The following is an 18,676-nucleotide window of genomic DNA, read 5'->3' as shown; positions in this document are numbered from 1 at the left end:
AAGCTAGTGTGATGCATACTGATATCTTGCTAATAGATGTTGCATGACACATGTTCAAAAAAAAGAGGTAACATTTAAAAATGGCACTCGACATTGCTGATGATGTAAATGATGCAACCCCATCAGTTTTGAATCAATTTGGATTTAATCATCATTTATAATTCATTTGATTTCCTCTTAAACTCTGCCTCAAGCATGTCCTAGGTGTTTAGACTGCAGAAAGATAAAATGCATAGATGTATATTGCTGCCTAATAAATCTCTTTCATGTTTTCCACTTGCAGAGCAGGGTAGTCTGACCTTGGAAAAGGGCTATAATCCAGTGGCTTTATAGAGATGAGGAAGCAGCTTTGACAAGCAGAAGTTAAACCCTAGATGGTCCAGGACTATCTAGCCATTGCTTAATCTTCTTAATATGGTAAGACAAATCCCATTCTTCATTTTTATATTAACATATTTCAATTTTATTACAGTTTTTAACTCTTAAGCATAGCTGTATAAGCTTGGGTAGAAATGCCAGATGAGCATACCCATTGAAAATAAAAAGAATTCCTCAGCTCAGCAAGCTCACAAGTTTCAAAAAGCTTATTTTAAATGGCTATGAGTGAGAAAAAATTAGGGCATTGAGCAAGCCAATGTTACTACTGCAGAGATAATAAAATAAGGACTGTAAGGGGAGAATTAATTATTATTAACAATAAAATACATTTATTCTGCCCAGGGCTTGCTGTCAAGAGAGGATTTCTAAGTGGCCACAGGGTTAGAAATGGCCACTTCTGTTAGTTACCTACAGCCTCAGCTGGTTTCCCTTATTTTGGGAGCAGGATTTGATTATCCCCAGTTGTTTCTGAGAAGGAACATCTAATGTCAGCCTTAATCTCTGTGAGGCGACTGCTTGTTATTGCAGTCTGCACAGAGACTGACCAGGAGGATTCCACTTTGAAAACTGGGTCTGGAAATTAAGCTCTCTTCTTTTCCACATCTCTTTTTCATTCTTCTCTCCTAAACTAGTATAATGGATATTATTCTCTATTTGCAGCAATTGCCTGCCACTGAGCAGGTTACACAGGCCACTGAAGCAGCCAAAGAGCTGAGTGGTAGTTAAAGTTAGCCAGATTAACTTAAGATACTATTTTAAAAAATGCATACTTTTTATTTAAGAATAATTAAATCAGATATTAAATGGTGAACTTAAAAAAAATTCACTCCCTTTGCAAATGTAGGGACAGAGAGTCTGTGATGTCTACTCAGTGTGTGCTTTGGATATTAAAATCTGTGATTTGAGCTATGGTGTTGTTCTGGTATGTCAGTGGTTTGGAAGTTATAAATAGATTATATGACATGTTCTAGGAAACTTGTTTGCTTATGGGCTATTTTTTTATAAAATATATCTTTCTTTGATGAGGAACAAAATTACTAATAGCAAGAAAAAATCAGTATTTGCAAATATGTTTAAAAATTCACAAAATTAGTAATAAACCATAAACAGTTAAAATCCAAACTGACTGTGTTGAAGTGAGTTGTTCTGAAAACATTTCCCAAGTTTCACTAGCTCTCACATTTAAAATCCAAAGCAGAATAAAATCTCTAGAAAGTGTGAAAGATTGGGAATCTTAGTCAAGACACCCCAAACCAAGTTTTGTACCTTTGCTTTAAGGGTGTTACTGGTATTTGGAAATCTGGAAGGGAGGATTTGAAATCTGGCTTCTCAGATGCTGGTTGTATTCAGCATAAATAACCTTGGAAAGGGCTGATTAGGTATGAGATACAGGCTGTTGATTGATTAAATTTGTTTGAATACTCAAAAGCAAAGCTGATTCTAAACAGGTAAAACATGTTTTTTATGAAACTGAATGGCAGATGAAATTCAATTTTGGTAAATGGAAAGGAACTAATGTATTTAAATATGCATTTTGATTCAGTAGTTACTATTCAGGAGGGAGATATTGGCATTATTTTGATTAGTTCAATAAAACTGTCACCTCAGCACCAGCTAAAGAGGAAAATACAGTTCTATAAAATATCTTGGGAAAAAATAAGATGAAATAATGAATGCAATCCTTTTGAAATCTAGGTTGCATTGTTATCTTGTATATTAAGACAAGAGTTGTAAAAGTTCCCAGAGGAACTAGAAGGGCTACGAAGAGCAATAATAGACAAAGAAGGGTTTCTTGTTGAGGACCAATTAAAGTGCTCTATAATTTCTCCTTGGAAAAGAGAAAACTGGGCTTGTGGTAAAGGTCTAATAGCTGATAAATAGTGTAGGAAAAGTAGCATTTTTTTTCTTGTAAGGATGACAGTGTACTGAATAAAATAATCATGCAATGGTTTTAAAACCAACAAATGGAAATATTTTCTTCACAAATGGGTAATTAAATTGTGGAATTCCCTGTTGGAGAGTATAGTAGAGATATGAAATGTGAATAGGCTCAAATAGGATTTGATTACTTTGAGCTGTAATGAATAGATGTGATTTTGTGGATTTGAAAGAAAACGCAGTCTTCAGATATAATTCCTCCCTCTGGTTTTAGTCAAAATGTCTGCTGGAGGGATGTGCCATTTTCCTGGTTTCATGTAGTATTTTCCAACTGTGGACCTTTCTTGAAACAAAAAATGGCTGTTCTTATGATCTCCAGCTATTTTAAACAGGATTAATTTTATCAATATTAACAGTTTCTCTATGAAGTTATGTTAAATGCTCTATGTGTTTAGACTTTAATCTCGTGAGGGGCACCTGCCAGACATGCACACTGACATGGGCAGTGCTTGGAGAGCTGTCCCACAGCCAGGTGCCTGCCCAGGGTGTTCATGCCCTGCAGCCTTGCTGCACACTCAGGGCTCTTGGCAGCCGTGGGTGATGACAGGGACAAAAGTGCAGGGGCAAATTTAGGGACGGGGATTTTCTGCTCTGTGGCTGCTGTTGGGTTTGGTCAGAGGGTTTCTTTCTGATTGCAGAGCTGCATCAGCTGCTGCCTTGAATACAGGGCTGACAATTTCGTCTGTATGGCAATCAAACCCAAAGAGACTGTGGCATGAGACTTCTCTCTTCTTGTTTGGGGTCTTGTATCCTTTTCTGCATTCTGTTACCAAGCTACCATGGACCCTGTTATGTTCACCCATGTTTTTTCCTTACCTACTTGTGAAGAATCAATGTTAATGAGTTTGCAATTTTGGCATGGTGTCTAACCTGTTTCATATTTTTGCTTATCAATTTCAGGACCAAGTAATTATTATACGGCTTTTATTTTTTGTTCTTTATTTTTTTTTTTTGGTTTTTTTTTTTTTTTTTTTTGTTGTTGTTTTTTTTTTTTTTTTTTTTGGTTTTTTTTTTTTTTTTTGTGATCCATAATAGAAGTTGTATTTATTTATGGTAAATGATGCAAGTTTGTGGATGCATGTCAGGTTTCTCTGTTTGCAGGATTCATTTTTGTATCAAAAGGTGTCTCAAGGAATGGAACAAAATGGGCTAAGTAAGAAATAAGGTTAAAAAAAACAAGAGGAGGAAAAAAAATATCAGTAGACTTTTGAATAAGCCCATGTGAGAAAAGGTATTGTCAGCAAATTCTAGAAAGTTTTTTTGGATACATAATGAGCAAAAAAAATACATTTCAGAAATACAGGATGCACTTTAATTCCCTTAAGCCTCTCCTTTCTACTTTGGCCTAAATTTGACTTTGCTGGCATGTCCTCCTCACAGCAAAGTTCATGGAAAGCCAGAATGGTGCAGCTGGTTCCTGGCTAGTTTGTTGCTAAGGGGAAATCTTAATTAAAGCCTCCTTCATTATGTGCTACCATATCCTTGGAAGGGATGTGATGTTGCAGAGAATATTCCATGTCAGGGACAGCTTCAGAGAACAGTGGTCAGGGAATACATGTTCTTTGGAGAATAAGGGTTTCTAAAATAGATAATAATATGCACAGTTAAAGTTTGGAAAATGTGGCCTTTGCTTTGGGTTTGCAATTCTTTGGGCATTCTGCCTGTGGCTGTACACTCATATATCCTGGAATTTCTGCCAGTCACCTGCCACTTGGTGTGGTAGCATCCAGACGTGCTTCTTGCCAAGTCCCACAGGACTCCTTGTTGCTCTGTGCTCAAAGATTTAAACCAGATTAAAAAGCAACCATGAGAGCACAAAAAGAGCCCTTCAGTATCTGTGCAGCATCACTGGCCTCTCACAAGCATCAGCACTCCTTGGCACCACACAAATGCTCCAGCTGCCAGTGGACATCAGTGGAGAGCAAGAACAGGATGGTGAGCTGAGCTTCTGGAGGACTCTCCAGCTCTACTGATATCTTCAACAAAATGTTGCATTCACTCAAAAATAGTCTTTTGCAACATTGCAATTGCCGTATTTCAAGCAGGGATAATTCTGCTTGAAATTTATATATAATTTTAATTTTCCCCATGGGAAAAAAAAAAAAAAAAGTTGATTGAATCATTCCTTCACAAAGACTCCTGAATCTGCATTTTTTAGTAATTTGTTTAACAAAAAAATGCTCAGCTTAGTATCTGGGAATTTGGGATTAATATCCTTGGCTAAAATTGTCTCTTTATCCAAGCAAAAAATCTTTGACTCTTTAAACATTGACTAAGATATGTTGACATAAATGAAGAAACAGTGCTTTTAGGCTTCTGAATTCAAAAGTGATATAAGAGTAAACGAACACCCTTTTCATAATAAAATTATGGAGGTAACGAGCTTTCAGTAAAATCTTTCATATTTTGCTAGAGAAGCTTTAAAAATTATTCACTCCTGAATAGATTTAACTTACAGGATTTCTATGAGCACAAATGTTTGGCTCATCCATTTCCTTTGGTGGATACATAGTAAACCTAGAAAGTCCAGTTATTTCCTTTAAAGGACAACTAGGTGAAGATGTAATTTTCATTATAATTACATATATTTTTCAAGAAACTGTTGCCTTATGCTGAGAAACGTGAGTATAGCCAAATACATAAACCAATGATGGTTTTTTATGTGGCGTTTGTTATTGGGATCTGCTGGAATGCTTTACTTCTATTTTACAAATAAGAAACGTGCAGTAATTTTCAGAAATATTTCAGTAGCTGTTCTGTAGCTCAGTGAAATGAGACCTGCAGTGGTTTAATCTGTTTTTTAATTAATATGTCTATATCTCCGTAAAAACAAATCCAGTGGGATCTTGCTGACACTATTAACTCTTGTGAGATTATGCTACATATCAGTAAACTCAAATAGAATTGAAAGGAGATAATAATTTTTAATTTATTCAGGTAATTTTGAATTCTCAAAATTATTTTTTTCAGTTTAGTCATGCATTAAAATAGCTTTCTCTTTTCGTCTTGAAAATATTTGAAAATGTGTGTTTGTTCAGATAAAAGCACCCTTGGCTGCATTTAGCTTATTCTCAGTATTTCCAAGGTCAGACCAACAGCAACGTTCAAGGGCTCAATAATCAGATTCTGATTTGGGCCTCAGCAGTGTAAACCTATGCTAAGATATGACATTTCAGTAGTTTCACTTTGATGGTATTTTTGAGAGCAGATTGTGACTTTAATTATTACATAGAACAGAGATTTGTATGTCAAAAAACCCAGCGAAAAATTGACAAGCTCAACCTACTTTAGAACCATTTAAGCCAAAATTCATTAAAATGGAATTCCACAGAAGACATCCTATTGGCATTTCAGGTACAACAGTAACTGAAAAATGCTTTTATATACAGATTCATACCAACAGCTTTCTGTCCAGCAGGTGACTTTCTGCATTAAAAGGTTTGTAGAAGTGGAGGTTGTAATAGGATGAACAACCTTGATAAAACGCTTTGATTCTTATCTTTGAAATTTTTTCCCCATTACATTTGCCTTAGCTGGTGCTGCTGCAGTTAAGGGGATGTCAATGCTCCCATTGTAAACTTCTTTCAAGGGGTTTTATGACTTCATGGTAAAAAATAGCTTTTGTCTGAAATACAGCAGATTTTTTTAAACAATTCTTTGTTCAGTTAAACAGTGAATGTTAACTTGGAAAAACACATTTGTTGTAAATGAAAGGACAATCTTCAGCTCAGTAATATCACCTCAGATTAATAAAAATGACAGTATTTTAAAAATCCAATTTTGTTTTCACAGTTAAGGTTGTTTGTTTGATTACCTTTTTTGCATTGCACTTTGTTTAGACAGGGAAATGGATGAAGTTGGTTTCAGTGGGCTGGTAATCATTCTCACTCTCAGGTCGTTAGTACCACAATATTTAAGATGCAATAGCTGCAAGGTAAGTTTGATGAAAACAACTGCGTATATTGGAATTTTCTGAAAAGTTCTAATGTGACATCCATCCATTTTTGGTTGCATTTACATGTCACAGCTCAGCAGCGTTCACCCTCCCAGCTCTCATTTCTTCCCCCTTGCCTGTGGGTCAGGCTGCAGAGCCTGGCTGTGGAAGATGCTCTCTGCAGCTCTTCCTTTCCCCTCATTCTGAGGACACCTCGTCACAAACAGGAGCTGCAAGGTGAAGAGCCAGGAGCTCAGAGGGCTGAGCTCCCTTCCCTGCCCTCCTCGTCTCCTCTCCTTGCAGGGGCCCAGGCTTTGCCCTTCCTTGTTTCTTGACTTGTGGCAACGCACCTGACTTGTTTGTTGAGTTCTCCTGGCTTTTGGGTTTATGTTCTAAGCAGTGTCTTTGCTGTCGTGTAGCTTAGCAAAATTATGTTATAGTGGAAATGTCAGTCAGTTCTGGCACCCTTGCCTGGGTGCTGTATCAAATAACCTGCTGGGCAGAGGGAGTTGTGTGTTCATGGGTTTTATTAGGGGGGCTACCAGAGAATGGTGGTGCTTCCTTTGAAATCTTGGTACTTGGAAAATGCTTTTGTTATTGCATGGAGGGCTGCCAGACCCTCAAGGCTTTTATTTCTGCACCTACTGTAAGAACTCAGGACTTGGGAAAAGACAAGCCAGGGGAGCAGAGGCAGCTGGGAGCTCAGTGGACAGTCAGTGTGGTTCTCTTGTGGGACACCTGAGTGTTTGGAGGTGTTTGCTCTTCCAGGGAATGCTGGGACACTGGTGCATTGTGTCCTCCTTCATGAGAATACAGCAGAATCAAGGTCTGTGTTTACTCTGGCTTTAGTAGCCTGCAGCTCAGACCTTCAGTGTCCTGTGAGCTCATCATTTGTCATCATCACCTGGTTTACACAAGGTCTATAGTATGAGATACAGGAATGAGCAGCTAAATACTTCGTATTTTATAAACTTAGCAAAATACTAAGTATATTTTTCTTGGTTATGGTGTTTTCTCCATGTTTACATTATAGAATTAACTCCTATATGAGCATTACACTCACTCATCCAGAATGGCTACAGTAGATTTAGCAAATGCCTTTCTCTGTTGGAGAAGGCCCTATCGAAGGGTAGCAGTGACAGTATAAAGAGCAGCCTTCAGGAATTTGCAGAAACAGCATGGATTGTGTCACTGCTATCTTTGGTGAACAGGAGCCATTAGATTCGACTGTGAAGTGCTTTTAAATGTGAAAATCTTCTAAGAGATTTTCAAAATGCCTATCTCAGTTCATTGACAATTACCTTCATTTGAGATTTGTAGACTGAGTATATTGTTTTTGTATTTCACAACACTAGGCAAATTTGTTTTGCTTTGTCTTAGGAAATACTAGAACAAATCAAAAGTGATATGTAAGCTTTAACTAGAAAAGATTTAGATTTGAGATGCAAATGAGTTCATGAAAATGATCCACTTGCACTAGAGGAATAATGGAGCCAAATTATTGGAAAGTAAAGGTAATAGCATATCTGGGACCTCATTGTTCAAGAACTGCCTATAAATATAGTGCATTATTACTCAAGCATTACCAGGTTATCTCCACATTGCTCAAATTTATGCAAAACACTTTTCAGTACCTTTGGAAAAATGATATGAGAGTATCTGGCTATTTTAAATTTTGGTTGGTCACGTACAATGCAGATGGAAAAAAATCAGAGTTGCCTTGCTAGAGTCAACTAACATTATTATCTAAAAATGAACTTGAAAACAGGATTTCTTTGTTTTTCATTCCTTTCAAATATTCTGTAATTAATCAGAAAATTCAGTTCAACTGTGAAATGAAATAAGTGAAGAGACGAATTTTCTTTGTATGTAGCCTTGTCAATCCTCAACACCCCACTGACCTCTTGCTATTGCTAAAGTGAAAGCTGGTCTGTGTTTACAAACCACGCTCCTTCCAGCAGCACTTGGAAGGAAAGGTTGAAGTGTGTAGGGCCCCACATGCCAGGCACATCCAGGAGGGATTGTGACAGCAGCCAGGAGTGAGAGTCTCAAAGCAAAGGTGTTGTGCCCATCCCTCCAACTAAAGAGAAACAGCAGGGCCACTAACTCTCTCTCTTCCAATAGCTATTTAAAGAAAATTAATTTATAGTAGAGGCTGAGGTGCTCAAACATGCAGATAAAATCCATTACTATCTTCTCTTCCTGTAGTCTGTGTCTTACATTTCTCTGTTGTGCCAGTGGGATGATAGAGACAATTGTCTCCAATAAATGACAGCTTCCTTCAGCAGAGAAAATGTATTATAATTTTCTATGCTCATCTGCATGGTCATTTTCTCTGTAGAGGTATCAACTAGAAGTAAGCTTGATAAACTTTTGTCTCATCTGGCTGTTTTATTTTTGTTTGGTTTTGTTTTGGTTTTTTTTTTGTTGTTTTTTTTTTTTTTGTTTGGGTTTCTGTTTGTGTTTTTTAAAAATAGTGTAAGTTTTGCTTATCTTTTTGGAGAGAGGTTGTTTTCAGACGAGGTGCTGCAAATGAAGCCTCTCCTCATCCATCAGTGAAGAGTGGCTGAGCAGCCACGTGGTTCCAGCCTTTTCCCTTTGCCAGGTTTCCCACGTTCTGCTGCAGGCAGCTCTACTCACTGTGCTGCACTGTGCTTTTGTGCTCGGTGTGGGCCATTTGGATTTAATGATGGGAGATGGCACTTGCCAGTTAACAGTCACAGAATTTATTTTTATGGTTTTTGTTCTTTTTCAGTATAGGATTGTATGACAAGGACATTTGTTCTTTGCAGATATGATTAGGTGACTTCTTCATCTTTTGTGAGGCTGAAACTGCAGATATTTTGGGCTGTGTATGTAGCTCTGTATTCTTTAGGGAATAAAGTATAGGAATCTGTAAAAACTCCAGCTAATGAGCAGTAAATGCATCGGCAAGTTATTGTCCTCTCCCCTTGGTTTATTCTTAGTCTACAAAACTTAGTTTAGAGCACAAATAGAAAAGAACAGATTCCCTTGACTCTCTTGCCTGTTCTCTATACTTTTCTGTGATACAGAAGGTTTAACTGTGAATACAGTTGTCCCTCTTTTAAAATAAATTATCATATACTTTGTTAGCAGGGAAAGCATCATAGATTGTGTGTGAGTTTCTTTTGATAATTTTGCTGAAGCCTATGTGGGAAGAGGGGTTTTTAGATGAGTTGGGGTTCCCCAGTTCCTGAAGGCTTAATGGTGTGAACCATCAGTAATGTCAACACTTATTGCATCTCTAGGGATGCTTCACATTCTAGTCTTGTTTCTGGTTTTCAGGGTTGTAATCATCCTGAAACAATTTGAAGAAGTTGGAGTTTTGTTGTTCAACCGTGAAGAGAATAAACAGTAAAGGTAATCTGTTAGAGTGAGAGAATGCCTTGGTCCATCAGGTGAAAGTGTTATAGCAGCGTGGACTTTATGCAACAGAAGGTGAATGTAGCATCATCCTCTTACATGATTACCTCTGCCTGACCTCCAACTGACTCTGTTTTAATTATTATCTCCTCACCTTAATATGAATCTTCCATTTCAGCAAGTACTCACAAATATATTGGTCTTTCTTCAGTGTACCAATTGGACTATACTGGAAATTATTTTATCTATAAAAGCAGGATAACAGAAAGTTGAGCAACTCACAGGTATGAAAAGTGCTGATTTCTCAATCCATTTTAGTTTTAGCTTTCCTCCTCAGGCTGTATACTGGCATGCTATTGTAATGCTGATGGGTTTGTTTTTTTCCTATTGGTACCATTATTGTTGCATTGTTGTTTCTTTTGCATTGGGTTTTGTGAACCTGTTGCTGTGCTGTCCTACATGCTGCACATCCTAACTCACAGGCCATCTGATAATGAGGGCTGGCTAAATCCACTTTCAAGTGAACATTCCAGAAAACAAAACACCAGCTCACACAAAGTTGAGAAGTTCTGTTTATAGTTACTCTTTTCTTTTTCTCATGAAAAATAACAATTTTACACTAAGCATTTTTTTACTGTGTTTTTAATAGGAGAGGGCAAATTTATTTGGGTTTTGGTTGTTTTTTGTTTTTTTTTCACCGTGGGAATCTCTTTCTGGCTATGCTGCTTCAGTCAGCACCTCTATTCGGTTTGTTTTCCAATCTCTGAAACATAATCATGGCTGAGTTGTATGGCTCAGGTAAGCCAGGAGAGAAGTGTAGAGGTAAACTCAGGAAGAAGTCAGAATGCCACTGCCCCAGAATGCATTCCATGTGCTGAACAGTTTCACTTAACTGTTCATCTGTCCCTCTCTTCATCTGGGACTTAGTGCAAAACGCTTTCATGACTTGAGCGTTTTCAGAGGAGTTAAGACATGTCAAAGCATGGTGTGCTGTGTGCTGAAATGGCTTTATTTCTAGTTTTGGAAACTAGATTGAAGTGCTGTGAATATCTGTTCCTTACTCCTATGTCTCATTCTTGTCTCAACATTATAGAACATAAAGTCCCCAGAACTAGTGGGCCATATTATGAACCTGATTGTTCAACAAGTGCTGTAATGCATAAGTTTTACATTTGATCTCACATTTTTAATATATAGCCATAAAAAGGTAATTTCAGTGCTAGAAATATCCATACTTTTAACTGTTACTAAAATAAAGTTTTAAAAAAAATCAATTGTGTCAATATGCCAGATATTTAGAATAATTTGTTTCTTTATTTCCACGCTTATCTTTTACTAAGTCTTTTTTCTGTATCTGATACAGTTGGTAGTTGTGTATTATAGCCCAACTTTGTATTTTAGTGACAATTTTAATATATAACACATACTTGGTTAAATCTTAGCCCCCTCTTTCTGTCTATGTATTTTAAGACAGGATGCCTTTTTGGATTACTATGTGATAAAATGCTGATTTGTCTCTCTCACAGATCTGTTTAAGACTGTAGGTTTATTAAAATGTTTAATGTAGATTAAAACATCATCATATATTAAACTGCAGTTGCCATCTTCTTGGAATATTAAGTACATGCAGATAAATGACACATTATCTGAGTGTATGTGTAGAGAAAAAATAATTTCAGCCACTTTCATCACCAGTTGTAAAAGGAGGAAAATGCCTTATGGTACTTTAGATAATGCAGTTCTGAAACAGACCTTGTTGCCTCACTTCAGGCATAATCCATGTAATGGCTGTATTGCAGTGAGGATAAGATCATCTTATAAGTACCATAAATGCACAATCTGCCATGTTTACCCAGTTTTTCCTTTTCCAGTTCCCTTTTTAAATCATACTTAAATAGACTCCCAGCAGTAGTTTATCTGTGATGCATCAGAAGAGATATATTTTGGGTTTGGGAGAACAAAAAGCCCTATAGGTAGTAATTGCTGTTCTCTCACGAATTGTTAGCAAAGAGCATCTCATTCCACCAAAGAAAAAAAAAGGAGAGGTTATTTTCAGGCACCCCTGCAAACAGAAATCATCCTAAACTATGTGTTTTAATAGGGAAAATCCTGGCATATGTAATTAGAAAGGCATTTACCTCAGTGATGAAGTAACTTTGTTATAACGTTAAAAACCACTGGTGTTGACAGGGACAGCTATAGAAAGCAAGTAATGTTCCATTTTAATATCAATTGTGACATTTATTAATATTTTAGAAAGCAGGGAGCATGTCTGTAACAATCAAAGGCTCTGGGAAAGCAGCAGTTTACCAAGTGCTTCCTAAAACCAATATATTGTCAAGCTAGGTATGGTCTGGCTGTGTCATTTACTTGAAACATGTACACAATGTATTTGTTATCAGCATGTCTGGATGCACTTAAACGAGCAGTAATGTAGGAAAAGTGCTTTTCAAGGCACTGAGGAAGCCATCTGAAGCTCCATTTTGGATGTGCTTCTTAAGAGAATGATTTTGATACCCTCATAAATAAGGGTATCATCCCATCCAACATTTCCCAGGTGCCCTTTCCCCTTCTCCCTGAACTTCTGCAGAAACTTGTGGGTAAGTGATATGTGTTGCATTGAGTTTTTCTTGTAAGGATCAGCATGTTTTCTCTAATTCAGGCAAGCAGAGAAGCTGGTTTTGGAAAGTTCTTTACTCTTGTTGTTGCCATTGACAAGCAGTAGTCAGAAGTAGGGAGGAAGGCTTTGAGCCGTGTGTAGGAACATTATTTACTTGCAATGCTCTCTGCTAGCCCAGGGTTCTTCTGCAGCCATTCATTCAAATTAACTACTTGTAATAGTGCTTATTCCATCTTTAAAGAGTTAAGATTTCACAAATATAATTTTAAAAATTCTTTGGTTGCAGACAGTAAAACTATAATAAAACAAATACTGTAATTCTTTTCACCTATAGAATTGTCTACAGACCTGAGATGTTCAAGAAAGTTTATTTCAAACTGTGGATAGGAAACACAGAACCAGAAAAGAGCAGGAAGTCCTTCCAAAAGGAAAATATTGCAATGTAAGCTTTGATATGCAATTAATTTCGTTTGAATGAAAGAAGCTCATCAAACACAATTGCCTTCTGTTATTACAAGGTAGTGTTATTGCATTCTGAATATCTGACAGCAAAAGAAGACAAGTTTCAGACACTGAGGAGCACACACAGTCCTGACACTCCAAGTAGGAATGCCATGAGTACCATTTCTCTTCTCATTATTTATATTTTCTTAGGTAATTGTTAATTTATGTTAAAGTGACTACTTCACACTATGTGGACCTGTGATCATTTGAAGGCACTTTTAGAGAGATGAGTGCATGTGAAATGTTTGCAAAGAATTCAAATAGAATGAGACAGGCTAGGTGTTTCATTTCTGTAGTCCTAGGGAACCATTGTCATACCTGTCCAGCAATATGTGGAAAAGCTGTCTTTCCAAGTAATTCTAAAGTACCTGCTGTGGCAAAAAAAACCCCCAAAACCCAAAGTAAAGGCAATTTCTTGGATTTTTTTCACCAGCTAACAGTGGCTGAAGTTCAGAAGAAGATTGTGCTGAGTGTTACACATTTCTGTCATTACTTGTGACTAAGTGTATTTCACTGATTACTTATCTGTGCATTAGGGCCAAACAGTGTTTAAACATTCTCCAGCCATTGCCTTAATTTTCACAGATTTTTTGGTTCTACTAGATATTGTCCTTCTTCCTTATTCTCTTCAGGATTTTATTAGGTCATGTTATTTCCACTCTGCATCTTTTTCCAGCAACCAGTAAGAGAGGGGATGTGAGATAGGCATGTTTTTCTCAGATCTGAATTCTGTCCAGAGCCTCAACATAACAAAATAATTGACTCCAAATCAGCTTGGACCAATGACTCTGAAAAATACAATCTCCCATCTGTGACTCCGCTTCTATTTTTGTTCTCTTCCAGCTAAAATGTATTCTGAGAAGAAGAATCATAGGGGAGCTATTACCTCTTATAGATCATCTACTCTGTTGGGTACTTAATACCAAATCCATTGCTGTAAAAAAGCTAAATAAACATGGAATCTCCATATTTCTTTCCTTGGTTTGTAAAACCAAGCAACTGGACTTTCATAAGGACTATTTAACATGTTCATGAATGCAGTGAAGTGCCTTCTTGCTTTTAATTGTTTTAAATTTCCACTCTTTCTAAAAGGATCCTTCTCTTTGGAGGATCCTTTCTTGAAAGGACAATCAAACAGTGAGTGAATTCTTGGCCCACTGGAGTAAAAAAAAAGCTCTGTTTGCTTCAAAGCATCTCTCAGCATTCTGCCCTATTTCTTGAGCTGACAGCCAACCCTCAGAAGTAAGTGACATTCCATACTGCACGTTTCTTGTCTTCTTGTCACTGTCCCTGGCTTGAGAAGTGAAGAATCAACCCTAATGGAACAGGGATGGGGAGGAGATGGGGAACTGGACCAGAAATTCTTTATATTGGGGATATTTGTCAATACTGGGAATGAAAATACTTATGTTGGGGAAAGGCAATTCATAGGTATTTGAAGTTCTTTCCTTGTTTTTCTTTTTCTAGTAACTTAGATTTCTGAGGGACGTACTTCTGCTGACATGAATCACCCCATAACATTTTAGCAGCCTGTAGTATTATGAACACTTTTGGATTCAAACAAAATCTCCCAAACTGCTCTTTCTGAAAGGATCTTTTAGCATCTCTTGAACTGTAACCTCTTTAATTATGTAGGAGGAAAAAAAAATAAAAGAAGAGATCTGCTAAAATGGTGACCTCTCACTGCTGGAGTGATTTCAAAGCCTTGGGCTCACAGTCAGCTTCCACATGTTCTGTCTTTACTGCTGCTGCTGGAGCACATTGCAGTGTGGTCTGCCAAGCCTGTGTGACACTGCTGAACAGGCACACACAGCACAGCTTCTGCTTCAAGGGACTTGCAATCAACTATTTTGTTTATTGATAAGATGATATTACTTGCTCCAGGGTATTCATCTGGTCAGTGAAGAAGCTGTGTAACTGCTCTGCCCAGCTGTTAACTGTTTTGTTCCCTCACAAAATGGAATATGATAAAAATAAAAGCTTTATCTGATCTTTCCAGGGAAAAGATTCCCTAAATTACAAGTCCCCAGATTGCTGATGAAGACATAGCTTGGTCTCTCCCAAATCTTTCATCCATCATATATCTTTAACTCATTCTCTCCTCACCATGACATTTACAGTGGTGGTGTAAGTTATGGGTAATAATAAGCTTTATGCTTATTTGTTGATATTACTTGTTTTTGTCTTATTACTGTGTCTGAGACCTCTTTCTTCTAGTTCCAAATAAACTGTTAGGCATCTTGTTTGCATAATTTTGTTTTAATCTTTCCCTTTGGTTAATATTCTCTGCCTTGATAGAGCTCTGTATTTCCTAAAGGATTTCTGTCTGCAAAGGTGAATCAAGTCTGTAGGTTAATACAGATTTTCACTTAGCCACCACCCCCCTCCTCCCCAACAGCCTGGATTTTTACCCCAATTTAAACAGTGGGAACCACCAATTTTCTGCCCTAAAATTTCAAAAGAAGAAGAAAAAAATCCTTTTCATTTCATTTTTTTGCATGAGACAAAATTTACTTTGCAAGAGCAGGTTGATTGTTGTTTCTTGAAGGGCTTTATGAGCTTTACAGGATATTGAGAAATCCCAACTCCAGCCATGTGAAGGATAAACCTATGGGTGCCTCAGGCAATGCAAGTAAATAACTTGCCAAACACAAATGTTTATTCTTTTGGGGATATATCCTAAGCACCGTAATTTCACAAGATGATTCAGTTGCCCCATGGCTTATTTATAAAACGTTAAAATGTTAAATACAATTAGTATAAGCATCCTAATCTCTCTAGAGACTCTTTGCTTATAGTATTGCTTGGAGCTTGTGTAAAATAGTCTGGAGTATTTTATCTTTTTTTGTTTTTATTTTCTGAGCCTGAATGGAAAAGGAAATTTCAAAGATAAAGTATTTTCTTTCTTCTTGCAGGCTACTACACTCTGCTGGTGAAGCTGAGGTAAACTGGTTCTGTCCTGGAGCAAGGATACAGTTTGGGTGGTTGTGGTTGTATGCAATTTTTTTAAGGTTTTTTTGGTTTGTTTTTTTTTTAATCACTGTATGATGAGAACATTGTAATGTGGCCTGCGTGGGGCTATTTCCTGTTACCAGATGGAAAAGGAAACTGTCAGTTTGTTTTTATGTGGTTGATGATTCTGGGACAATGTAAAACTAGAGTTCTCTTCTGCAGTAGTGTCTGTGGCTGCTTATAAAGACTCAGAAAATAAGGTGAGGTGTTTGGTTTTTTTTAAGACTTCAATATTTTGGCACCCTTTTCTGAATGAAGGGAGGAGTGGTTACCGTGGGCTTTGCCATGTCAGCAAATGTAACATAAAGTAATGATGAATTTGGATTTTAGGTTTACTTTTGTTGGATTTGACTATTGTTAAAATATCTGGACTGTGTTTGATACTACTAGTCTTTCAAGTAATTTAATTTTTCCATGATGCTCTCATCACTAATGGCTAGCAGAAGAGGTCTGTCTTTCTAATTGAGACTTTTTAGGCTGCTGGTAGTAATTCACACATTGACTCTTACATGCCTAATTGTGTGAAAAGGGTGATTTTAATTGATAGACACTAAAAAGAAACTCAGCCTCTCATCGTTGGGAAGGACTCTCAACTTAGGGATTCAGTGTAAATTAGTTTGTTAATTTTTGTCTCTTAGGATAGTTCGAATATGTGGATGGGACACTGGAATTTGTTGTGAAAATTTCAAAGTAAACAATACACATAAAAATTTGTCACCTCCATGAAATCTCACAAGCTAGAGCTTTATCAAAAACATGGTACAGATTGAAGTCATTTAGACATCCTGTGGGAGGAAGGTCTGGTTAAACAGAGATTGATGTAAAGGAGATTTGACAACATTAGAAATTTCTCAGTTGTCAGTGAGTTTTGGGTCCACCTTTTTCTGATATTATTATGTTCAACAGCAAAAGCAAGCAAAACTTGAACAATTGTAAAAGTTCAAGGAAATATTTCTCACTGGTTTTATTGAATGAAAAGTGAGTTTGACTGCCAAGATAACGTGTGAACAGAAAAGAACACAAATACGACAGAACTCCTAAAGGAAACCTTTATCTGAGTAATTAGCACAAATAACTTTTTTGGATGGTAGCAATGTGTGCTGAAAAGGATTTCTGGTTCTGAGCTTCATGGAGGAAATTTTTAAGTAAAGATTTGTATGAGAAGGGGGACAAGAAGCAGTGAATAGTAATGGATGTAAGAAACCAAGGAGAAAGAAGAAACTGAGAAAATGGGAACAGGGGAAGTGAAGTAAGAGCAAGACAAGTTTGTTCTTCAGCTGCTTCACCATATAGTTTTTGGTAGTGATCCTTTCAGCCTCAGACCATTTATTAAAGGGAAGAAGTGCCTCAAGACCTCAGCTGGTCACACTGATGGGGAGATAACATCTGTTTAGTGGCCAACACGTTGTTGAAGTATAGTTTGATCTTTTGTGTTATCACATTCCCAGAGAATGGTGATTTCATTCTGCTGTCACTGATTTCAGTAGCAATGATTATCCACATAATTTGTGACTGATACTATGAACACAGTTAATTACATCTAAAATTCCTTCCATTTGTTTAGCTTAGGATTCTGCTGCTGTGATTTATCTTTTGGCTTTTATTCTCCCATCCACAACAAAAATACGTGTTTGAAACAAAGATTTCTATAAAATGGCTTTGCCTATGACAACAACCAGGTTGTAAATGAGATGTGACAAGGCAGAGGGTGGATATTCTGGTTTGATAACTGCAGTTAATCAGTCAATCACTCTATGTCCCTAGGAAAAATGATGAATTACATGGATGCAGATGATCTGTTGCCTTACCCTTGGGGAAGTTTAGGTTCTTCAATGTGATAATCGTCTGCTCAGAAGTGACAGCGAATTTGAAATACCACCTTTACAATCTCTCTAGATTGGTGGATCATCAGATTGGATGATATAATCAGGAGTCAGTGCAGGTGATCTATAACTCTGTTCTACTCAAAGAGCGTAAGAAAAATGTTGTTGAGTTTTCCAAGCATTGGATCTAATACAGCAAGATAGAAATTAGTCCTTTTAAGATTTCCTTTATGATGATTACATACACTTACATGAACTGATGAATACAGCTAGAGAAATAAACCACATAATTAAATGGTAAATCTATCCAGGTGTGTCTTTTGCATAAATCCCTTTTTAATCTGAAGTATAGGTATGGTTAGATTTTGTTCTGTGTTAAACATGGCTTTAAATCTAATTAATTTTTCTTTGAACTTGAGAAGTGATTTTGTGCCATGAAATCTTGAGACTCTTCAGGATGAACTGAAATGTGATTTTTCCATGACAGTGAGAGTTTGACCCTTTGGCACTAGCTCTAAACCCCCAGATGTTTTAACATAACATAGATACTCTTGTTTGCATGAGCCTTGTAGAAAACTGTGTGATTAAACAATTCTGTCTGTATGTATTACTGGCAGCCTATTTTCTTCTCATTTGGGTTTTTTCTACAGCTTTTTCACAAATAATGGGATTTTTACCCCTTATTACAGCTTATCTATCCCTGCAGTTTTTTTCTCCTCACCTGGAGTAGTAATCCTCTCTTTGCAGCACTGTCAGCATCCTCACAGTAACCAGCTGTGATCTCACAGGCAGCAGTGGATCATGATTTGTATTAAAGACTATATAAACTTTTAAACCCAGCATATTTTCATGACCCAATGTACATTTTAATGAGAAACTAATATTTTGCTCATCTAGATAACAAAAGTAAAATCAGTGGCTTTGAATGTCATGGTACACAAATAGAACAAAGTTCTTCCCATTGTGTGAGCAATGTATTGTTGACAAGACTATTACTTACTCCAATGAGCAATAACTATTTTTTCCCTATTATTAGGCTCTGATTTTAATAGATATATAGGATGGATACCAAAGATGCAGAAT

General features: G+C 36.9%; 1 long non-coding RNA gene across 1 annotated transcript; it reads left to right on the top strand.

Annotated features, from left to right (window-relative positions):
- Window positions 1-282: 282 nt before the first annotated feature.
- Window positions 283-12,673, top strand: LOC148222842 (uncharacterized). Its single transcript, XR_015805266.1, has 3 exons — window positions 283-417; window positions 9,557-9,918; window positions 12,589-12,673. It is a non-coding gene; the product is annotated as an uncharacterized LOC148222842 (long non-coding RNA).
- Window positions 12,674-18,676: the final 6,003 nt, after the last annotated feature.

The sequence above is a fragment of the Sturnus vulgaris genome, chromosome 9 (genome assembly GCF_052056855.1).
Source record: "Sturnus vulgaris isolate bStuVul1 chromosome 9, bStuVul1.hap1, whole genome shotgun sequence".
In the NCBI taxonomy this organism is placed as follows: Eukaryota; Metazoa; Chordata; class Aves; order Passeriformes; family Sturnidae; genus Sturnus; species Sturnus vulgaris.
This window is presented reverse-complemented; position numbering and strand designations above follow the sequence as displayed.